The sequence below is a fragment of the Phyllobates terribilis genome, unplaced genomic scaffold, assembly GCF_046119375.1.
Source record: "Phyllobates terribilis strain yellow unplaced genomic scaffold, ASM4611937v1 Scaffold_3__8_contigs__length_932513732, whole genome shotgun sequence".
NCBI lineage: Eukaryota > Metazoa > Chordata > Amphibia > Anura > Dendrobatidae > Phyllobates > Phyllobates terribilis.
Genome location: NW_027362763.1, coordinates 735,686,302 through 735,710,390, shown reverse-complemented (window position 1 = coordinate 735,710,390; position 24,089 = coordinate 735,686,302).

The window sequence follows — 24,089 nt, the reverse complement described above, 5'->3', positions numbered from 1 at the left end:
CTTTACTAGAAATTCATGGCTGTCATGTCTAATACTGGCGTGACCCCATGAATTTTGGGCTTAGGGCCAGCTGATAATACCAAGCTGGCCCTAACCCCTTTATTACCCAGTGAGCCACCGCACCAGGGCCCTGGATGAGTTGGGTACAGCGCCAGAAGATGGCGCTTCTATGAACGCGCCATTTTCCGGGGTGGCTGCGGACTGCAATTTGCAGCGGGGGGGGGGGGGGGGGGGCAGAAAGCTTGGGCCTCCCTGCGCTGCAGATTCCAGCCCCCAGCTGCCTAGTTGTACCTGGCTGGACACAAAAATAGGGCGAAGCCCCACGTATTTTTTTTTTAATTATTTCATGAAATTCATGAAATAATTAAGAAAAAAAGGCCTTCCCTATATTGTTGTGTCCGGCCAGGAACAAATAGGCAGCTGGTGGTTGGTGGCAGCCCGTTCCTGCCTGCTGTACCTGGCTGGACACAAATATAGTGCGAAGCCCCACTTCAATTTTTTTTTATTATTTCATGAAATTCATGAAATAAGAAAAAAAGGCCTTCCCTATATTGTTGTGTCCGGCCAGGTACAAATAGGCAGCTGGTGGTTGGGGGCAGCCCGTTCCTGCCTGCTGTACCTGGCTGGACACAAATATAGTGCGAAGCCCCACTTCAATTTTTTTTTATTATTTCATGAAATTCATGAAATAATTAAGAAAAAAAGGCCTTCCCTATATTGTTGTGTCCGGCCAGGTACAAATAGGCAGCTGGTGGTTGGGGGCAGCCCGCTCCTGCCTGCTGTACCTGGCTGGACACAAATATAGTGCGAAGCCCCACTTCAATTTTTTTAAATTATTTCAGGAAATTCATGAAATAATTTAAAAAAAATTGAAGTGGGGCTTCGCACTATATTTGTGTCCAGCCAGGTACAGCAGGCAGGAACGGGCTGCCCCCAACCACCAGCTGCCTATTTGTACCTGGCCGGACACAACAATATAGGGAAGCACTTTTTTTCTTAATTATTTCATGAAATAATTTAAAGAAGATTGATGTGGGGCTTCGCCCTGTTTTTGAGTCCAGCCAGGTACAACTAGGCAGCTGGGGGCTGGAATCCGCAGCGCAGGGAGGCCCAAGCTTTCTGGGCCACCCCCGCTGCAAATTGCAGTCCGCAGCCACCCCCGAAAATGGCGCGTTCATAGAAGCGCCATCTTCTGGCGCTGTACCCAACTCATCCAGGGCCCTGATGAGTTGGCTCACTGGGTAATAAAGGGGTTAGGGCCAGCTTGGCATTATCAGCTGGCCCTAAGCCCGAAATTCATGGGGTCACGCCAATATTAGACATGACCACCATGAATTTCTAGTAAAGTATTTAAAAAAAACACAACACCCAGAAAAAAGTCCTTTAATTGAAATAAACACACAATTCTTTATTGTTCTAAATTAAACCATACTTACCGTCACGCCCATTCCAGCTGAAGCCAACGATCTCCTGAAATAAAAGAAAAATAATAAAGCAACATCATCCTTACCTTTCCATGGTTCCCAGGACGGCTCCAGCTCTGCTACATCGAGATGACAGGCTGGACCTGCAGAACGCTGCCATCCAGCCTGTCATCCCGCAGACACTGAGAAGCGCAGGCATGCTTGCGCTCCACACTGTCTCTCTGTGAGGGCATCCAGATGAGCCGAGTTAATGTCCAATGAACTCGGCTCACCTCATGCACGTCACTGACAGCGTGGGAAAATTCTCCTGCACTCAGCGCTTCAGCGTGGGAGAATTCTCACGCTGAAGCGCTGAGTGCAGGAGAATTTTCACACGCTGTCAGTGACGTGCATGAGGTGAGCTGAGTTCATTGGACATGAGCTCACCTTATGCACGTCACTGACAGCGTGGGAGAATTCTCCTGCACTCAGCGCTTCAGCGTCAGAATGAGGAGCGCAAGCATGCCTGCGCTTCTCAGTGTCCGCGGGATGACAGGCTGGATGGCAGCGTTCTGCTGCGGTCCAGCATGTCATCTCGATGTAGCAGAGCTGAAGCTGTCGTGGGAACCATGGAAAGGTAAGGATGATGTTGCTTTATTATTTTTCTTTTATTGCAGGGGATCGTTGGCTTCAGCTGGAATGGGCATGACGGTAAGTATGGTTTAATTTAGAACAATAAAGAATTGTGTGTTTATTTCAATTAAAGGACTTTATTCTGGGTGTTTGTGTTTTTTTTTAACTTTGACTATGGGGTTAGTAATGGGGGTGTCTTATAGACGCCTCTCCATTACTAACCTGGGCTTGATGTCAGCTGGCATTATAAGCTGACATCAACCCCAGCCCTATTACCCCACTGCCACCGCTACAGGGCAGTGGGAAGAGCGAGGCTAAGTGCCAGAATTGGCGCATCCTATGGATGTGCCATTTCTGGGGCGGCTGACGGCTGGTGTTTCTAGCCTGGGAGGGGGCCAATATTTTTTGAGGGGTCCCCCATTTTAATAGCTAGTAAAGGCTAGGCATTCAGCTGGGGGCTGATATTAGTAGCCTGGGAAGCTCCATGGGTATTACCCCCTTCCCAGGCTTCAAACATCTGCCCCAGCCGTCTGCTTAACCTCCGCTAGAGCCTAAAATTAAGGGGAACCCCACCCTAATTTTTTTTTAAATAAATCCTTTATTTTAACACTAAATGACAAGTACAGTAATCAACACTGTCACTGTACTTCATATATATGTGACTGACATGTTTCTATCTATCTAATCTATGTGTGATGCTCTATTCCTTCCATTCTAAATTGTCGGGTACCGCTGCTGAATTGCCGGCCGGCTTTTTTAAAGAGACGGTGCATGAAAACACTAATATTTTTTTTAATAAATCCTTTACACTAAATGGCAAGTACAGTAATCAGCACTGTCACTGTACTTCTTATATATGTGACTGACATGTTTCTATCTATCTAATCTATGTGTGATGCTCTATTCCTTCCATTCTAAATTGTCGGGTACCGCTGCTGAATTGCCGCCGGCTTTATTAAAGAGACGGTGCATGAAAACACTAATATTTTTTTTTATAAATCCTTTACACTAAATAACAAGTACAGTAATCAACACTGTCACTGTACTTCTTATATATGTGACTGACATGTTTCTATCTATCTAATCTATGTGTGAAGCTCTATTCTTTCGGTTCTAAATTGTCGGGTACCGGTGTACGCCGCTGCTGAATTGCCGGCTTTTCATGTTTCACTGTGAGCACAGTTCCCATCGATTTGGGCAATCACTCTAATGCCACAACCACCATGGCTGTGGCATTACAGTGAGTGGCAGACAATCCCTGCATGATTGGTGCTCTAAATAGCGCCAGACATGCAGGACACGCTTTTGGTGCACGAACAGTTATCGAACATAACCTCGAACAGCCGAATTTTTTGCAAATCGTTCGGGTTCGTCGAACAACTCGAACACCGCCCAAAACAGCTCGAATTTGAGATTGGCGAACAGTTCTAGTCGAACACCGCTCATCTCTAGTGCCGACTGGGCATCTGGTACTGGGGCACTGCGACGGACATAAGGTTTCAAAAATCCTCTGTGTCCACCAGGCGGAAAGACAGCATTTCTGTAGCCAAGAGCTTGCAGATGGTGAAATTCAACCTCTTAGCTTTCTCATGGCTAGGAGGAAATGGTCTTTTACTTGTCCACATCTGAGGGACCGAGGGCTGGCTGTTGTGCTTAGACGGGGTTGAGAAGGGTGTCCCCGGCAAACTGCCTGTCTGTGAGGAAGATGCAGGCGGACATGTTAGGTTGCCTTGATCCAAAGGTGGTGCTATCGATGTCAGACAGCGCTGAACACCAGCTGGTGTTTCCACCTCCAAAGAAAATGATGACCTGCCAATCACGCTGGCTGTTGCGGGTAAAGAGGTGGCAGGTCTGCGTCCCAAAACAGGTGTGACTGCTGTCCCCCCAGTCACAGAGGATGAAGAGGCCGCAGATGCACAAGATGTGGCAGACGGCGGTTGGCCCGGCCGGCTAGGCCGCATTGTAGCACAGTGAGCTTCCCACTGCAACTTATGCTTCTTATCCATGTGCCGGTTCATGCATGAAGTACTCAAACTATGTATTTTTTGGCCTCTACTTAGCTTTTGCTGACAAATGTTACAGATAACACGAGTTGGGTCATCTTTACCGATCTGAAAAAATGCCCAGGCTATGCAAGGCTTAGCACCCATGCGACCTGAAGAGCCACCACGACTTGTGGTCAGAGGCAGAGTTGTGTTTGAGGATGCAGTTGTTCATGTGCTTCCAGTACTACGTCTCTGTCCAGGAAGGTGCAACCTGACCTCGTCGCCACTAGCATCCTCCTCCACCTCCTCTGCTGACCTCATCGACTGGCTGACTGTGGGTTGACAGTAACTGGGATCTCCAACCTCGTCATCATCACCCTGTGTGTTATCACACCCGTCATCCTCAGAGCCAACCTCTTCCTGCCCTGACAAAAAACTCAAGTTGTCGCTCCAATCAGGTATTTGAGTCTCATCATCGTCTTCCTCATTGTCTCCACCAACAGGAGTTACAGTTTGGGAACGAGGGTCTACATTATGGTCAGAACCTTCTGCGTCTGGTCCTGGATCCGACTCATAAAGATTCTGGGCATCAGTGCAGATCATTTCCTCATCTGGATTCACAGAAGCTTTAGAGCCGACCTCTGATTCCCAGGCTATAGTATGAGTAAACAGCTTTGCAGACTCAACCATCTGTTCTACCCCATACTCAGACGGGCAGCTGGAGACTTGGAAGCTATGAGGAAGCAAGTGCGATTGGGATGACACCTCTGAGGACTGGAGTATTTGTGATGTTGAAGTTGAGGTGGAGGAGAGCCCACTTAAAGGAGCACTTGATATCCATTGAAGCACCTGCTGTTTTTGTGCCTCATCTGCAATTTGTAGCAATTGGCGTGGCCGTAAGAAAGGGATCTTATCACATTGTCTGCTAAAAGAAGTAGACATCTTAGTTTGGCTGGAAGATGGTCTTTCTTCTGCAGATGTTACTGTTGCTTTAACACCTACCCCACGGACACAACCTTTTTTTCCCTTCCCAACACGCCTATTCCCCTTTCCACCAGCAGTAGGCCTTTTTTCACTCATTTTGGTGGTTAACTGTGGTATTAGCGCAAAAGTATTGGCTGGGTTAGATGCAGATAAAAATTATTTTGAATTTGCAACCTGGTGGAGGTTAGTATAGATGGACTAATAGAACAAGTCCCACACACTGCTATAAGCCGAAATATTTTTTCAGAGCTAGATGCAGAAAAAAATTATATTGAATTTGAAACCTGGTGGAGGTTAGTATAGATGGACTAATAGAACAAGTCCCACACACTGCTACAAGCCGAAATATTTTTTCAGAGCTAGATGCAGAAAAAAATTATATTGAATTTGCAACCTGGTGGAGGTTAGTATAGATGGACTAATAGAACAAGTCCCACACACTGCTACAAGCCGAAATATTTTTTCAGAGCTAGATGCAGAAAAAAATTATATTGAATTTGCAACCTCGTGGAGGTTAGCATAGATGGACTAATAGAACAAGTCCCACATACTGCTACAAGCCGAAATATTTTTTCAGAGCTAGATGCAGAAAAAATTATCTTGAATTTGCAACCTGGTGGAGGTTAGTATAGATGGACTAATAGAACAAGTCCCACACACTGCTACAAGCCGAAATATTTTTTCAGAGATAGATGCAGATAAAAATTATATTGAATTTGCAACCTGGTGGAGGTTAGTATAGATGGACTAATAGAATGATGCTATGCCCAAAAGGTTTTACTTCATTAGGTGCAGTAAAAAAAATTGTATTCTATACACAGGTGGTGTAGCTTGCAACCAGATAGGCTACTCCACTGACTAACACACACTGCAAGAGGCCAAAAAGGATTTGCTTTGCTAGATTTAGCCAAATGCTGTGGAAAAAAAACTTGCACAGCACTGGCACAGACCTAGCCCTCAAAAGGACTGCAATTACAATTAGTCTTTACTCCCAACCTATCTATTTAAGAGCACAGACCTGCCTGATAAAAGTAGTAGGAAATGATGTAACCTAGTCCTTAAAAGGACTGCAATCACTACTATTCCCTACTCCCAAGCTATCTGTAGATTTGTGCGAAAATTGGCTTGAAATTAACAAAGTATAGCACACACAGCAACAGCGGTGCCGTCTAACACACAGCTGCAGCAGTGAGAAAATTGTGGCGACGGGGAAAATGGCTGGGTCTTATAGGGCAAGGACATGTGACATACACTGCCAATGACACATGCCCTTGCTTGTGTGAAAAAAAGCAGTTCGCTCCGTGTGTGCGCTGCTGATAAGCTGACAGATTGCACCTCCCCACTGTAAATGCGGGAAAGAGAAAAAAAATGGAGATCTTCATTATTTCTGCAGAGATCCATCCCCTGCCCCTCCCCCCGCCCCGCTGTACACTCAATTTGCGTATTAACATTAATTTTCAGCATTACTGAGAAAAAATCCAGTTATGATTTTGGTGCACGAACAGTTATCGAACATAACCTCGAACAGGTTGTTCGTGTTCGCCGAACGGCTCGAACACCACCCAAAACAGCTCGAATTTGAGATTGGCGAACAGTTCGAGTCGAACACCGCTCATCTCTACTACTGAACTTGTTTGACAAAATGTTATTTAAAGTAATCTTATATATTGTTTTATATGCCTAGTAGTTATATGTAACGTTTAAGTAAAAGTGCCTCCCATAAAGGGAAGAAAAGTTATTTATTTACTGTTCTTCTATGTGAATGCATTCTAAAAATTTTGTGTGTCTTAAATTCTTGTTTTTACTCTGTTCCAGCCCGCGGACGTGCTGTGTTTAACAGGGGGGGCGAAATGTGGCGCCCCTGCGGGTCCAGTCGCCACAGAGGTACTGCATCTCAGCCAAAGGTGTGGTACCCCACTCTCAGGTAAGGAGGGAGCACTACCCGGACCAAACACTCACATCCAACATACACCACTCCTTAGGGAAGGTGCAGATAGCTCCAAAAGGAGAGCACAGGCCCGGTCCCTGTCTGGAGGGTGGAACTAAGTAGAGGAGGTAGGTGGAGGAAGTAGTTTAGGGGAGCACTGAAGGAAGAGTATAAAAAGAAGGGTAGAAACATCTAGTAGGAGTTGAGTGGAGAGTTCAGAAGGGTCCAGTCTCCTGTTCCAGTGCTTAGAGCAGGAGGTTAGTTCAGCTCATCGGAGCAAGGGATGGGTTCAGTGTACAGTGGGGGAGAGGGGCCCAGTCAGAGAGGCCCAGGAGGAGCGTGAGGAGAGAAGACCGGAGCAGGGAGGAGGGCTCCAGAGACAGAAGGGATCCTAGGGGCACGGCGAGTGCGGGAAGCCACCCGAGCGCCTGAATTCACGCTGACTGTGGAGGGATCAAGGCTGCAGGAGGGGACCGGCCCCAGACCAGTGGAGCACTTTACGGCTCAACTAGCAAACCAGAGGTTGCAGCATCTTTATGTGCCGTAGTCAAAATCCACACATAATCGCTGAAAAGGTGACCATATAAGACAAAGGGGACAGACCAGACGTCGCCCGACAAGGCCCGCGGCCACTGGTTCGGGACACTGTGTGTGAGGCGCAGGGCAGGAGGGCGAGAGCCAGCGCAAAGAGAGAGACGACCTAGAGCGGTACACAGAAAGGGGTCCCATGCAAGTGCTTCTAAGCTATATGAGAGTTGGCTGGATCACTTCCCCGGAGGACACAGGACAACATGGGCGATTATAATCTGGCCATTGTAACCTGGAGTAGCTTGACAACTGTGAGTAAATACTTGAAGACTGCACCCCACTGTGTCCTTGAATAATTGCTGCACATCTACCTCATCAATCACCATATACTGCCCTGGAGCTTAGCTCTGCCTGTGGAGAGCTGAACCATCTTTGCTGCGTCAATGCAGCGGCGACCCCATATAGCTGCATACCACGGGTGGCGTCACGAACATTATCCCCAAATCTTTATTTCCCCAAATTGACTTTTCGCTTTATTTGACCGCCCTGAGCTATGGACCGGGTCACTGCCACCGTGACTACCCCAGAAAGGACCGTCCCGGGTACCGAGTACCCCAAGGCCCCAGGGGGCGCGTCAGTACCAAAACTTGGTTTAAAAACAACAGTATCACTGTGCCAGCAAACTCGCCTGACCTTAACCCCATAGAGAATCTATGGGGTATTGTCAAGAGGAAGATGAGAGACACCAGACCCAACAATGCAGATGAGCTGAAGGCTGCTATCAAAGCAACCTGGGCTTCCATAACACCTCAGCAGTGCCACAGGCTGATCGCCTCCATGCCACGCAACATTGATGCAGTATTTGATGCAAAAGGAGCCCCAACCAAGTATTGAGTGCATTTACTGAACATACATTTCAGTAGGCCAACATTTCGGATTTTAAAAACATTTTTCAATCTGTTATAAAGTATTCTAATTTACTGATATAATGACTTTTGTGTTTTCATTGGCTGTAAGCCTTAATCATCAACATTAACAGAAATAAACAGTTGAAATAGATCACCCTGTTTGTAATGACTCTATATAATATGAGTTTCACTTTTTGTATTGAAGAACTGAAATAAATTAACTTTTTGATGATATTCTGATTTAGTGAGATGCACCTGTAAATATTAAATCTGTGCAGTATTCCTTCTGAATGATGAATAGAAAAAAAAATGAAACCATTAAAAGTCAAGATGTCCCTATTAGCAAACCACAATACAAAGATTGGTAAACTGAGTAGTTTGAGTAGTTTGCTAATAGAACTGATATATAAAAGGCGTATTATAGCTCTTACTTGAGTATTTTTTTTGTAATTAATCAGTTATGTACTCTCCAGAAGTATGGGAACAGGATATGAAGCTGCCTGTTAGTCACCAGAGGTCATAAATAACATAATATACCACCCTTGAAAAATAAAAAACATAGCAAACAATGAGACATTGGCTTTCATCAATGGAGAAGTAGTCACGTAAGCAAAAGGAAAGTATCTATTCAGTTGCTATGGAAAAATGAGTAAATGAAGGAAAAGAGGTGGAGTGAGTCACAACCAACACGCTTCAGCTTCTCATCTCTTGAACCAGCTCACACCTGTGCTCACCCTTAAGGTGAAAAGCAAACAAAATGGCGAGGAGGCTCATCTTTACTGTTCAACATGAGTGATGTTGAAAAAAAAATATCAGACGATAAACTATAATCCAGTTACATACAGTATGTGACATCTGTGGAGCTATCATCTCACATGGAATATGTAAAAGTAAGGGTCTATCCTCTCCTGCGGTGTAGATTCTGAAAAAATAGTGCTGATCAAATTAACAAACAGCAGGTAAATAACGGACAGCAGGTAAATAAAGGACAGCAGGTAAATAATGGACTGCAGATGTAAGTGAATTATAGATCATCCCTCAAACTGTACACAATCAATAAAGAAAGAGCACTTTTGTTTATTTAATTATACACATTATCACTTTATATTTTTTTTAGAAAATATACATGTACATTTATTAGTTCTTTTTGTCTTATTGAATCTTACTTTAATAAGTTATGTAAGATAGATATGAATGGTCACACTAGAAATGGACTCAGTGGTGTATACTAAAGTCACTGACTGCATTGATTAGATTCAAACTTCGAGACTTTTTGTTCCATACTTGTACCTATAGCACAATGAGTGTGCTGTATCGATTGTTCCAAGTTGTTTTGTTTTATATTAGGTAACTTGTTTTAAAAGGCTGCACTCTTTAACCAGTTCGGTTAAAATAGCTCAAATTTGATTTTTTAATCAGATATTCAGTTCACTTTTCCCTTTTTACTTTCAAGATTCTTGTGGCCTTCAGGTAGTTTTAATTTATTTATTGTTACGCTGATATATTTGGCAAAATATAGGGAAGAAAAGGAAATACCTGTCTATTTTAATATATATATATATATATATATATATATATATATATATATATATATATATTGTAATGCAGCGACTTGCAGCATTACTATAATGGTCCAGGGTGTGTGTTTTGCCTGACCATGTACCTCTCCCTCAGGTGACTGATCACATGACTGTGATATCAGCACAGGTCCTGTATACATTGGAAGATATATAAACCCTGGTAGTTTGAAACAGAGAGAGTGTGTGGCCTAGTGTGAGGCCTAGTGTGGCCTGGTGAGGCCTGAAGAGAGAGCCAGGCCTGGTGAAGCCTGGTGAAGCCTCGTGTCGGCTGAGTCGGCTGAGTCGGCTCAGGAGAAGCATACAGGATGAAGAAGCTGAGAGTCAGTTGTCCCTGCAACCTGAGCCGGATGACTGCTTAGAAACCTCTGGTGAGACAGAAACGTCTCGGTACAAGTGCCTCGTAGATGTACCCGAAGATTTGAGAGAAGAGTGCACCAGAGATTCAGTGCATGAAGAGTTTAAGAAGGCCGTGGGAGCCTGTAAGGTGTACTCGACACCAGAAGCTAAACGGCTGGTGGTCCTGTCGACAACCGAAGTCACAGTGAAGAGGGTGGCTATCCTAAGTGACATGCACTGGCGATGTATTCGCACAAAGCGGTTTGTCCGGTTGAAGACGGAACAAGCCATTAGACAACTGGAGCTTATGAGAAAAGCTCAAAGTCTGCGTGAAGAGGTCATCCGGGTGCCTCATGTTCTGGTAAGAAAGCTCATTGGGAGGAATGGCCGAACCATGCAAATGATGGTAAAGAAGTCTGGGGTGATGAAAGTAAGCAGTCCACGTGATCGTCATGACTGGATACCAGATGAAGATGCCATGGTGTCATTCTCCGCTGTAGGAACGGCTGAAAGTCTTGCATATATACGCATACTGATGGAGTACCGAGTGACCTACCTGCGAGAGGTAGAACAGTTGAATCTCGCCAGACTGCGAGTGGAAAGACTGCATCGCCTGAGCAGCAGAAGATGGCAGCCGTCTAGAAATTGTGAGACCTCCAGTAACTCAGGTTTGAGAGGCCCATAATAGCGACCCAATAGAGTATGGGACAGTACGGAGTCGAACCGGACCTTAGATACAAGGGCAAGTGAGTCTCACTGCTGTATTGATCGCTGGGACCAGGGAAGGTCAGACAAGATTACGACTGACCGCTGGGAGCGGGGGAGGTCTGACAGGGTTACGACCCAGAAATGTGACTTGACGAAGTCAGTGACAATGACAGATGGTAGGTCCCTAAGGAATGGGCTAATGTCGTTGACTAATGTTCCAGAGGCTGAGCAGCATAATTGTCAAGTAAATGGTCTCTGTGTGAACTGTGGGTTATAATGTGATGTGTATATTATGTTTTCAACCCCACAAGTTTGAACAGAGGGGGGGGATATGTAATGCAGCGACTTGCAGCATTACTATAATGGTCCAGGGGGTGTGTTTTGCCTGACCATGTACCTCTCCTTCAGGTGACTGATCACATGACTGTGACATCAGCACAGGTCCTGTGCACACAGAAGGTCTGATCACATGACTGTGACATCAGCACAGGTCCTGTATGCATTGGAAGATATATAAACCCTGGTAGTTTGAAACAGAGAGAGTGTGTGGCCTAGTGTGAGGCCTAGTGTGGCCTGGTGAGGCCTGAAGAGAGAGCCAGGCCTGGTGAAGCCAGGTGAAGCCTCGTGTAGTCCTGGAGGGCGAAGGCTGGATCTCTGGGTATGTGCGAGATACCAGTAGCCTTGGACAGAGTGAGGCCTGGTGAGGCAAGAAGCCTCGTCCCTGTGTATGGGAGTCTACTAGCCTGAAAGAAGCAGCTAACACACAAAGGTAAAGCGGTGTGTTATATGGACATTGATATAGTTACTTTGCTGAAGGCTGTAACTGGAGCCAAGTGGGCATGTCTGCCATTGGAAAGGTCTCCTGGATGTTATGTGTATAACCATGCCGGTGAGCCACTGAGATGGACTGTGTTATGTGCAGTTATGAAGTGTAATAAACTGCTGGATGTCGTGTTATCAAAAAACGTGGCTTGTATGCTTTAATTAACCCCGTGAAGCGAGTGTCCCGCAGCGTGATGAATAGCGCTACCTTACAAAATATATATATATATATATATATATATATATATTTTTTTTTATATATATAACAGCTATTCGGACTGGTGGTAGCTTTAATTTTTTATTAAATTAATTGAATAATTATTTCATTAATTAAAGAGGACCTTTCACCAAATTTGTCATGTTGAACTGGACACAGCCTGTAATAGTGTCTGCAGAGCCTAATAGAAAGTTTTTAGTTTTTTTTTTTATTTTGCCTCTCCGTTACTGAGATATTAGCAACCCTGTGTTGTTTGAGTAGTGTTCTGCCCATGGGGAAGGAGTGCGGACTTTCAGTGGGATGAGCCCTAGCCTGAGCTGTCTTTCTAAAGACAGACGAGAGCGCCCACTAACCCTCATGTTTCCACAGTGTTTAATTCTACCTCCTGTAGGACGCTGACCAATTATAAGCAGGCAGTAACATAGAGGTGCAGAAGGACTTGTGCTGATGATGACAGGGTCACAAGACTTAAGTCCACATGTCGCAATACCATCAGGGAGGCGTCTGATTGGCTCCAAATTTGTTCTGCCTAAATAAGCACTGAAGCTATATAGCACATCACAGAAGTGTGGAACTATTAGCTCCAGTTAATATTTCCACACTTCTGTATTGTTTAATATATCTTCAATGCTTATTTTACTCTGCACACTCTGCCTGGCAGGAACTGTGGACTCAGGCCTGCTTATGATTGGTCAGCATCATAAATTAGGCAGAAGTACACGCCCCCAGTGAAAACTTTCTAGTAACATCCACTTAGACGTAACTAAAGATAACTCTTTAGGTGCCTAATATTTGATTGCTAATATCTCCTCAACGGAGAGGTGGGATTTAAAAAAAAATGTTTTATTCCACTCTACAGCCCTTATTTTATGGTGTGTCTAGTTCAACATGAAAACTTTGGGAAAGATCCTCTTTAAAGGAGTTGCCCCACAAACAAATTACACTTTAGTAATTAGTAATAAGTTTCAGAATTGGATGTGTTTAAAAAATGTTCCTGTGCTGAGATAATCTTATTAATCTCAGCCCCTGAGATTGTGCCCCTGCTGTGTACTGTGTAATGGCTGTGTCTGACCATGCATGAACATGATCTTAAAAAAATGTTCCTGTGCTGAGATAATCTTATTAATTGTGCCCCTGCTGTGTACTGTGTAATGGCTGTGTCTGACTGTGCATGAACATGATCTGATCATACCAAAGCTCCTGGGCAGGGGAGGACGCAAAAGAGTATACAGACAGGACAGCAGGATCACAGCTGCTTGTTTCTGTAAGGAAAAATAGTTTACTTGCCTGTTTAAAAGCTTGTTTTACCTCACAGAAAGAATCAGCTGCAATCCCGTGCTGTAATGTCTGTATACTCTACTTTACGTCCTCCCCTGCCCAGAAGATGTGGTATGAGCAGATCATGTTCCCACATGGTCAGACACAGCCATTACACAGTACACAGCAGGGGCACATTTATAAGATTATCTCAGCACAGGAACATTTTTTTAAACACATCCAATTCTGGAACTTATTTTTATTCTAAGATCTATTCACTAAAATGAACTTTGTTGGTGGGAAAACTTCTTTAATTTATTTATTTTGTGCTTTTATTAATTAATTTATTTTTGCATTTATTTCATTCATTATGATTTTCATAAGAACATAAAAGATCTTTGGGGGCATTTCAACATTTAAATACATATTTATATTTCTTATTTCCCTGCATGTGGGGCCTGGATACTAGCCCTGGTTACAGCCCCCTGCTTGAACATTAGAGCTGATCTGGGTCTGCTAGCTGCTCACTGTTATGATCTGCAACAAGTACTAAGGAAAGAGAGGGGAAAGCTATCCCTACAGTAAGACTAAGCTGAATCCCTACGATGTAGCGGGCTGCCTGTTCCTAGTGAACAGACCCGCCTTAGTCCTCGGCTAGTCTGAACGGAGACCTATAGCATAAAGGGAGGGGTCCCTAAAAGAACAAAGGACTGGAACAAAAATGGGACACCTCCTAAACAGAGACGTTGTTGCAAAACACAAAAGGATAAACTGACAAAGAGGTACTAGCGGTCCCAGAAGGACCAAGCGAACTGAAAGAGAAAGGCACCGAAGCACCAGGCTAGAGAAACAGTCAAACACTGCAGTCCAGCACAGCCAAAATGGCGGAGCTGGAATATAAAGGCAGATGGTCACGTGACCGCAAAACACAAGATGGAAAAAACAAACAGGAGGGTTTTAACACTCACTCAGTACAGGGGATAAAGCATTTCTTTTCCTATACTGTATACAAAGTGTTTGTTTTAGACACTGGACAGAAAGGCAGAGACAGTAATAAACCATCTCTTCCTTCTCAATGGAAAATTCTGACAGCCGGCTCTCTCTTCCATCTTAAGCCACTGCATACTCTGCAATGATGTTTTATAACGACATCGAAGAGTAAGATGTGGACCACTCAGATGTTTAAAGTCCACAACCAAAATAGAAGTAGAATTTGGGTACATTCTGTTGAAATTTCTTTTGCTTGAAAGCATGCTTGTAAAAATAGCACAATTTGGATTCTCATCTGCTTTGGGTCCGGGTGGTGGAACCTCTGTGCTTCGGTGCAAGGAGGGACCAAAGGGGCGTGACTAAGTGCCTACTCGGCCCGACCAAGGTCACACGGCGGCTTAGTCCACTCTGTGAAGCAGGGAGGAACCGGGCAGGTGGACCAGGTGCCACTCTGGGACCGACCTTGTGTGAGAGCAGGTGACTCCCATGGGTCAGATGGCAGGAACTGACCGATACAGCGGATGAGCACGGCAGGAAGGCTGACGGGTGGTCCGAGTAGATAAGCAGGCTGGTTCGGCAGATAGCCAGATGGGTGCTCCGGGTAGGCAAGCAGGCGGACACGGCAGGTGACTGGCAGGTGCTCCGGGTAGGCTGGCTGGCGGGCACAATAGGTAACAGGCAGGTGCTCCAGGTAGGCAGGCTGGTGGGCACAATAGGTAACAGACAGGTGCTCCAGGTAAGCAGGCTGGCGGTCACAACTGTAGACAGACTGGAGGACAAAACTCTTAGACAGGCTGGCGGGCTGGACTAACAGACAGGCTGGCAGGCAGGACTGACAGGCAGCGGGACCTGAGGGCTGGAACAACAACCTTGCACATGCACCTACATTTTGGAAGAGGTGCCTTATATAGGGGAAGTCGTCTGGCCATTGGCCTTGGACTCTATAGGACGGCGTGCGGTGCCCCTTTAAGAGGGAGGGAGCCCACGCCCTAAGCACAGCGCCCGGGAAGCTGCGCGCCATGCGTGCCACAGCTGCACGGGGGCAGGAAGATGCCCGACCTGGGCCGCGGCGGTGAGGGGAACGGCGTCTCTGCCCGGCAGGAGGCAGAGACACCGATGCTACATCATCCTCTGTGTACCACTGGACAAAGCTGGCTGCAGCATGAGTTAAGAGTGAAATCTGGAAGTGAGTTTGTCTGATTGAAGTCTCTTTAAATCTTATGTCTATTCTCCTTCTAAGCAATATTACAGCTCATTGGGTAGAGTTGTTTGTTATGCAATTGTGCTTTGATTAGATTTTACTTATATATGGACTCTGAGCCAGAGTTTGGACTAACCTTAAAATGCATAGTACCTTACTCATTTTAGTATTATCCCCATGATCATGTTTTGAACCACTTGCTGGCAGTTCCCTCTGGATCTCTTGCCTATTGTTTTCATGTGCAAGTGATAAAATTAGCACAACAATGTAGCCACTAGGGGTAAATGGAAGCTGCAATGCAGATGTGAACTAAGTTTTAAATAGCCCTTTCAGCAAACTTGAATAGGGATATTTTCCATCTCATCCCTATAATTTATAGCATACCAAAAGGGAACCTCTGAGATCCCCAAGTAATGCAAGAACATGAATCTCCTGAACCCTGTTTAGACTCCAATGGCCCCAAATATGCCATAGCCATGTTGGTTGTGGCATAGCATAGCACATAGCATAGCGTCATCGGATCTATATAAGACCTGAGACCCTATGCTTGTCACAGGCAGAGTAGGGTGAGGTGCTGCAGCGTGAGGGATAGAATTGGTGGTTGTTTTAGTGTGGTATTCCACAGAATTACAAATCTACACTAACAGTCCTTCTAAGGATTAATTCTACTGAATATTAATCTTGGTGATAGCAGTAGTAAGGCAGGCATAGTTTGTGGAGAGCATATACAACAGAATAGGGTCCATTGCATGTTCTTTCTGCTGCTGTTAATCATATCCATAGCTCTAGATATCAGAGCTAATAATTAGTGTTGAGCCACCCCCGTAGTGTTCGAGTTCGGTTCGGTTCGTCGAACACCCGTGTGTTCGCCGAACTGTTCATCGAACTGTTCGTCGAACACCTTCGAACACCGTTAAAACCAATGGCAGGCAAACAAAAACACATAGAAACACATAGAAAACACCTTCAAAGGTGTCCAAAAGCTGACAAACTGCTCAGAAGACACAACTAACACATGGAAAAGAGACAAGTACATATAGCCATGCGAAAAGAAAAGAGGTGGAGGAGTAAAAGTAGGGGGAGACACAGATATAGGCATGTCATGCCCTTCTAAAATCCAAAAAGTGAGAAGCCGACACGGCCAGTCCGCTCCTGTCCGTGCCACCTCCGTGTCGCCGGGTTTGTGCCAGAGCCGCGGTGAACCCTGACGGCCAGCCCCCATCTCCCAATACTGGTGCCTGTCCGCCGGTGGGTCGAGCGAGCCCCCTGTGGTGGAGGCAGCTCTAAGCTTTTTAATTTAAATTGTCTCTCTAATTTGAATGAATACACTTTAAATCCATTTACAAGGATCTATTGGAGGGCAAGTCTCATGCCAGCAGCTGCGTAATTCCAGCTCCAGTAGCGTCCACTAAAGCTGCTGCAGTTAAAAAGCTTTTATAAGGATCGAGCTCGGCTGTCCACCGCAAGGCATCCTACTGCCAGTCCCAGCCCCTATGCCTTGGGGTGCCTCCTGATGCTCTGCACTGAGTATCCCGTGGTCCTGAAGCATTTCCTTTGAAAAAATTAAGTGTCCAAACTACAGGTGGTGTGGCTTGCTTAACAGCTGGGATAATCCGCTGACTAGCAGACACTGCTACTAGGCACAAAGTATTTCCTGGGCTAGATGCAGTTAAAAATTTGTAATTAGATACTCTCGTTGGATGCTGAGAAAGCATTCCATAGAGTCTCCTGGCACGCCATATATGATTCTCTTAAAAAGCTTGGGGTAGGGGTCTAAGGGACCCTTTTATAGCCAAAATCACGGCCCTGTATCGCAATACGTCACCTAGGCTGAAGATAAATGGAACTGTAGCACCCTGAGGGCTCGGTTGCTAGAGAGGTATTGCACCTCACCCAGAGGTGTGATATCTCACTCTCAGGTACGGATGGAGTGTGGATCAGGACCCGACACCTGCATGCATTACACCACATTGCCGTGGGGCAGGGCGACCAATATGCCCCTGAGATGGGCACGACTGTCCCTGTCCCTGGCTGGAGTGGGGGGAGGGAACACTGAGGAAGGGGAACCCTGTAGTGCAGGAGCAGGGAGGAAGCAGTTCCTGGGTGCATTAAGAAGGGAGTATAAAAGGTGGGCACCATCTTAGTTCAGTGCAGAGAAGTCTGAGCAGAAGTGACAGGGAGCAGGGGCTCTGCATGAGCTCTGCTCCGGAGGCGGGCCTAGTAACAGAGGCCCAGACCTGGAAGAGGGAGAAGGAAGGAAGAGGAGCGGAGAAGGCTCCAGGAACGAGGAATGAAGGGATCCCAGGGGTGCTTACAGGCGAGTCGCCACCGCACGCCCGAATCCACCTGCGTGGAGGGGTCAGGCCAAAGGGGGAGACCGGTCCCTGAAACTAGTGGAGGCAGGAAACGACCCTCAGCTAGAAACCGGAGGCTGTGACATTTTATGTGGCGCAGCCCCTCGCTACACCCACTAGGAAGGCACCACATAGGGTCAGGGAAACTGGCGCCAAGTTTACCAAGAGGAGGCCCGAGGCAGCCAGACAGAAGGGTTGGTAAGAAAGGCCAGAGAAAGGACACACAAAGGGGGTCCTGTGAAGCGCTCCAAAGTTATCTGGGAGTTGTCTGAGCCCCTCACCTGGTGAGCACAGTACGACGTGGGCAGCCGTTACCTGCAGACGTGGTCTGGATAATAAGAACTGTGAGTAAAGGCCCTGGACTGCATCACTGACTCCGTGTCGTTACTGCTGCTGCCCTGCACCATCACCCCCATCCTCCGCATACACTGCCCTGAGGCTATACTCCTCCCGTGGGGAGTTATGCTACGCTCTGCTGCACCCACAACACCAGCCTCAGCGGTCTGCCCTGCAGCGGCGGTTCACTCTGACCGCAATCCACGGGTGGCGTAGTCGGACATTTAAACATCAAAACCACATAAATAGTTCCGCCACTGATTTGAACACCCTGAGCCACGGAACCGGGTCGCCGCCACGAAGACTACAACCACCAGCATCCACCAAAAAGGGTCCGGCTCCGGGTGTCCCAAGGCCCAGGGGGTACATCAGAACATTTTCATCACCTTTCACAATCACCAATGGGACAAGGCAGGGATGTCCTCTGTCCCCTCTCTTATACATCCTAGTGACGGAGCACCTGCTCTCATCAATTCGCCATAACCCCAATATTAGGTGGATTGAGGTGGGAGGCACCGAGTACAAGTGCTCTCTATTTGCTGATGATGTCCTAGTATATATCACTCAATCACATATATCCATCCATGCTGTTATGGCTGAAATAGATCACTTTGTTACATGGTCAAATTTTAAAATCAATGCAGCGAAGTCTGAGGCCCTCGATGTCACCCTCCCCAAATCCATATAGGATTCCATCCAGTCCAACTTTCCCTTTGCTTGGCCCTCACAGGGTATCAAATACTTAGGAATACCTATTCATAGAGACCTCTCCCATCTATGTTATCTTAATTTTGGGCCCTTTATTGAACAACTCCATACAGACCACGGTTGGCAAGTTAGAACTGTAAGATTCACTACGTGAACCACTGGTGTTTTGTGGAAAAGCACATGTACACTGTGTTCCAAATTATTATGCAAAAAGTGTTTAAGAGTGATAAGGGAAGAATTTGTTTGTTTGTCAGTTAAACTCATTGATGGTGATGTGTGTCAGGGCTCTTTATATCACTGTAAGCAATTGCAGACACCTGTGCTAATTAGTTTGGCAGGTGTGTCCAATGAAAGGCAAGACTACTTAAGAAGGCTGTCTCACATTATTAAGCAGCCTACATTTTCTGCCAAAATGGGAAAGAAAAAGGATGTGTCGGCTGCTGAGAAGCAACAAATTGTGGAGTGTTTAGGTCAAGGCATGACTACAATCAACATTGTGCGATGATCAGGATGAAGTGTCTTGGCAATCAAGAAGTATGTAGCTGATTCACAGTACACACGTGTGCGTGCTGATAAGGGCAAATTGAGGACTCTTTCCTACAGGCAATTACGTCAGGTTAAAAGTGCAGCGGCAAAAAAGCCTTGTCATAGCAGCAGACAAGTTTTTGAAGCTGCTGGTGCCTCCAAAGTCCCCCGAACAACAAGATGCAGGGTCCTTCAGAGGTTTGCAGCTGTGCATACGCCATCCTGTCGACCTCCTCTATCCACTTCACACAAGCAGAAACGGCTCCAGTGGGCCAAACATTACATGAAGACTGATTTCAAAACTGTTTTGTTCACGGATGAGTGCCGTGCAGCGCTCGATGGTCCAGATGGATGGAGTGGAGGATGGCTGGTTGATGGACACCCCACGCAAACACGGCTACAGCGCCAACAAGGAGGAGGTGGAGTAATGTTTTGGGCTGGAATCATGGGGAGAGAGATTGTCGGCCCCTTTAGGATCCCTGAAGGCGCTAAAGATGAACTCCATAATGTATGTGGATTTTCTCAAACAGCACTTCCTGCCATGGTTCAAGAAGAAGAACCGTGTATTTCACAGCAAGATCATTTTTTTGCATGATAATGCACCATCTCATGCTGCACATAAAACATCTGCATCTCTGGCTGATATGGGCATAAAAGGGGACAAACTTATGGTGTGACCCCCATGCTCCCCTGACCTGTACCCCATTCAGAACCTCTGGAGCATCATCAAAAGGAGTGTCTATGATGGCGGGAGGCAGTTCACATCTAAGCAACAGCTCTGGGAGGGTATTCTGTCCTCATGCAAAACAATTGAAGCAGAAACCATCCAAAACCTGACAAATTCAATGGACGAGAGAGTTCAGAAGCTCCTTTCGAACAAGGGGTCCTATGTGAAAATGTAACATCACCTAGAATAAAGTTTTGAGTTGAAAACTGTTTGATTTCAGTTTCTAATAACCTGCTAATGCTTATAATTTCAAAAATGACCTTTTTTTTGTTCTTTATTAAAATGAAAAGGTTGATCGAAAAGTTTGGGGGATCTAAGAGTGTGGCAACCCAGTAGTCATGATTACTTCGAATTCTGACAATATGATGGTCATGTTGCAGGTAGTGCAGCAAGAAGGCACTTATGTGTCTTGCGCATCTCGGAGCCCCAAAATTATTTTCCAGGCTAGATGCAGCTAAAAATTATTATTAATTTTAAATCTGGTGGAGCTTAGTATAGATGGCCTAATAGGATCAGTGCTGCACACTGCTACAAAGCCCAAATTATTTTCCAGTCAAGATACAGATAAACATGATTAGTAATTTTAAATCTGGTGGAGCTTATTATAGATGGCCTAATAGAATCAGTGCTGCACACTGCTACAAAGCCCAAATTATTTTCCAGCCAAGATACAGATAAACATGATTAGTAATTTGAAAGCTTAAAACGGTTGGTAGGGTGATTTTAACCAATCATCAAGCTTTTACTCTCCCCAGGATGACACAGGGGTAGAAAAGTCGTTTCGGATCCATGATTTGTTCATCTTTATGAACGTGAGTCTGTCTACATTATCAGTGGAGAGCCGCGTGCGCTTATCTGTCAGCACACCACCAGCAGCGCTGAACACACGTTCAGACAGAACGCTGGCTGCGGGGCATGACAAGATCTCCAAGGCGTAAGTGGCTAGCTCCGGCCATTTATCCAGATTGGAAGTCCAAAAAGAGCAAGGGTCCAGTGACACAGTCATGGCTTCAATGTTTACTTGGAGATACTCCTGTACCATCGTCTCTAGGCGTTGACTATGTGTCAGACTTCTTGTCTCCTGTGGCCTTGCAAAGGATGGGCTAAAAAAGTGGTGAAATGATTCCGCAAAATTGATGTTACCAGCAGATACTGTGGTTCTGTTACGGTTTGAGTGCTGAACACTTGACGGTCCCATGGTTGGCAAGTTGGAACTGTGAGATTCACTACGTGCACCACTGGTGTTTTGTGGAAAAGCACATGTAAGATTCTGCAACAGTCTCTGCTGATACTCCTGCATGCGTGCATCCCTTTCTATGGCAGGAATAATTTCTGCAAATTTACTTTTGTACCGGGGATCTAACAGTGTGGCAACCCAGTAGTCAGGATTATTTCTAATTCTCACAATTCGAGGGTCATGTTGCAGGTAGTGCAGCAAGAAGGCACTCATGTGTGTTGCGCATCCAGGAGCACCAAGTCCCTGTTGTGTTGGTGGCGAGGTAACAATCATGCTTCCTTCCTCTGTCCTCTCCCCCCAACCTCGCACAACAGAAATGTGATCAAGGTCTCCCTCATCTGATGAGTCTTCCATCAGTTCGTCCTCCACTTCTTCCTGGGCTCCTGCACCTTCCTCACTAGTTTGGCTGCTACCATGCGCCCTGGTAAAACCATCTCCCCCACCCTCACATGCCTGCCGCCTTGGTGCTGCCGACCGTCTGGACCTTGCAGATGTTAGCCCTACCGCATACAACTCCTCCTCCTCTACTTCCTCCACCTCCTCTTGTGCCACCACCTGACTCCGAATTCTGTTTAACATGTGCTCCAGCATGTAAATCACCGGAATAGTCATGCTGATAATGGCATCGTCAGCACTAAACATCTTCGTCGCCATTTCAAAACTGTGCAGAAGGGTGCATAGGTACCTGATCTGAGACCACTCCTCCAGCGTGATTTGCCCCACCTCTGGATCTCGTTGGCCCAGGCTATACGTCAGAACGTATTGCACCAGGGCTTGTCGGTGCTGCCACAGTCGCTGCAACATGTGCAGAGTTGAATTCCACCAGGTAGGAACATCGCCTTTTAGCCGGTGAAGTGGCAGGCCCAACGACTTCTGTAGAGATGTAAGTCGCTGAGCTGCGGGATGCGAACGGCGGAAGTGAGCACACAGCGACCGTGCCCTCTGCAGAAGGCCATCTAGTCTGGGATAGTGGGCTAAAAATTGCTGGACAACCAGGTTCAACACGTGAGCCATACAAGGCACGTGTGTGACATTGCCCCGGCGAAGGGCCGCACCCAGGTTTGCAGCATTGTCGCACACGGCCTTCCCTGGTTTCAGGTCCAGTGGAGACAACCATTCATGAAATTGGTTCTCCAGAGCTGACCACAACTCCTCAGCTGTGTGACTCACATTTCCCAGACATTTCAAAGTAAAAACCGCCTGATGACGTTGAGCCCTACTGCCAGCATAGTAAGGAGGTGTGCAGGATCCCTTCTGCGCAGTTAGAAAGCTTGTGGCATGACCAGACAGGCTTTGGGTGCAGGTGGAAGACCGAGAGAAGGTTGAGGAGGCAGAAGCAGTGGAGGAACTTTGACATAAAGAGGATTGACGCACAACTCGTGGGGACGGCAAGACTTCTACAGCAGCCCCTTGTCCAGCTGTCACCATAGTTACCCAGTGCCCAGTCAGCGACATGTAACGTCCCTGTCCATGCCTACTCGTCCAAGTGCCTGTGGTGAAATGCACCCTGTCACACACAGAGTTTCTCAAAGAAGCGGTGATGTTGTGTGCGACATGCTGGTGGAGCGCAGGCACACCTTTCTTTGAGAAGTAGTGCCGACTGGGCATCTGGTACTGGGGCACTGCGATGGACATAAGGTCTCGAAAATCCTCTGTGTCCACCAGGTGGAAAGGCAGCATTTCTGTAGCCAAGAGCTTGCAGATGGTGAAATTCAACCTCTTAGCTTTCTCATGGCTAGGAGGAAATGGTCTTTTACTTGTCCACATCTGAGGGACCGAGGGCTGGCTATTGTGCTTAGACGGGGTTGAAAAGGGTGTCCCCGGCAAACTGCCAGTCTGTGAGGAAGATGCAGGCGGACATGTTAGGTTGCCTTGATCCAAAGGTGGTGCTATCGATGTCGGACACCTCCAAAGAAAATGATGACCTGCCAATCACACTGGCTGTTGCGGGTAAAGAGGTGGCAGGTCTGCGCCCCAAAACAGGTGTGACTGCTGTCCCCCCAGTCACAGAGGATGAAGAGGCCGCGGATGCACAAGATACGGCAGACGGTGGGTGGCCCGGCCGGCTAGGCCGCATTGTAGCACACTGAGCTTCCCACTGCAACTTATGCTTCATGTCCATGTGCCGGTTCATGCATGAAGTACTCAAACTATGTATTTTTTGGCCTCTACTTAGCTTTTGCTGACAAATGTTACAGATAACACGAGTTGGGTCATCTTTATCGATCTGAAAAAATGCCCAGGCTATGCAAGGCTTAGCACCCATGCGACCTGAAGAGCCACCACGACTTGTGGTGAGAGGCAGAGTTGTGTTTGAGGATGCAGTTGTTGACGTGCTTCCAGTACTACGTCTCTGTCCAGGAAGGCGCAACCTGACCTCGTCGTCACTAGCATCTTCCTCCACCTCCTCTGCTGACCTCATCTCTTGGCTGACTGTGGGTTGACAGTAAGTGGGATCTCCAACCTCATCATCATCACCCTGTGCGTTATCACACCCGTCGTCCTCAGAGCCAACCTGTTCCTGCCCTGACAAAAAACTAAAGTTGTCGCTCCAATCAGGTATTTGAGTCTCATCATCGTCTTCCTCATTGTCTCCACCAACAGGAGTTACAGTTTGGGAATGAGGGTCTACATTATGGTCAGAACCTTCTGCGTCTGGTCCTGGATCCGACTCATAAAGATTCTGGGCATCAGTGCAGATCATTTCCTCGTCTGGATTCACA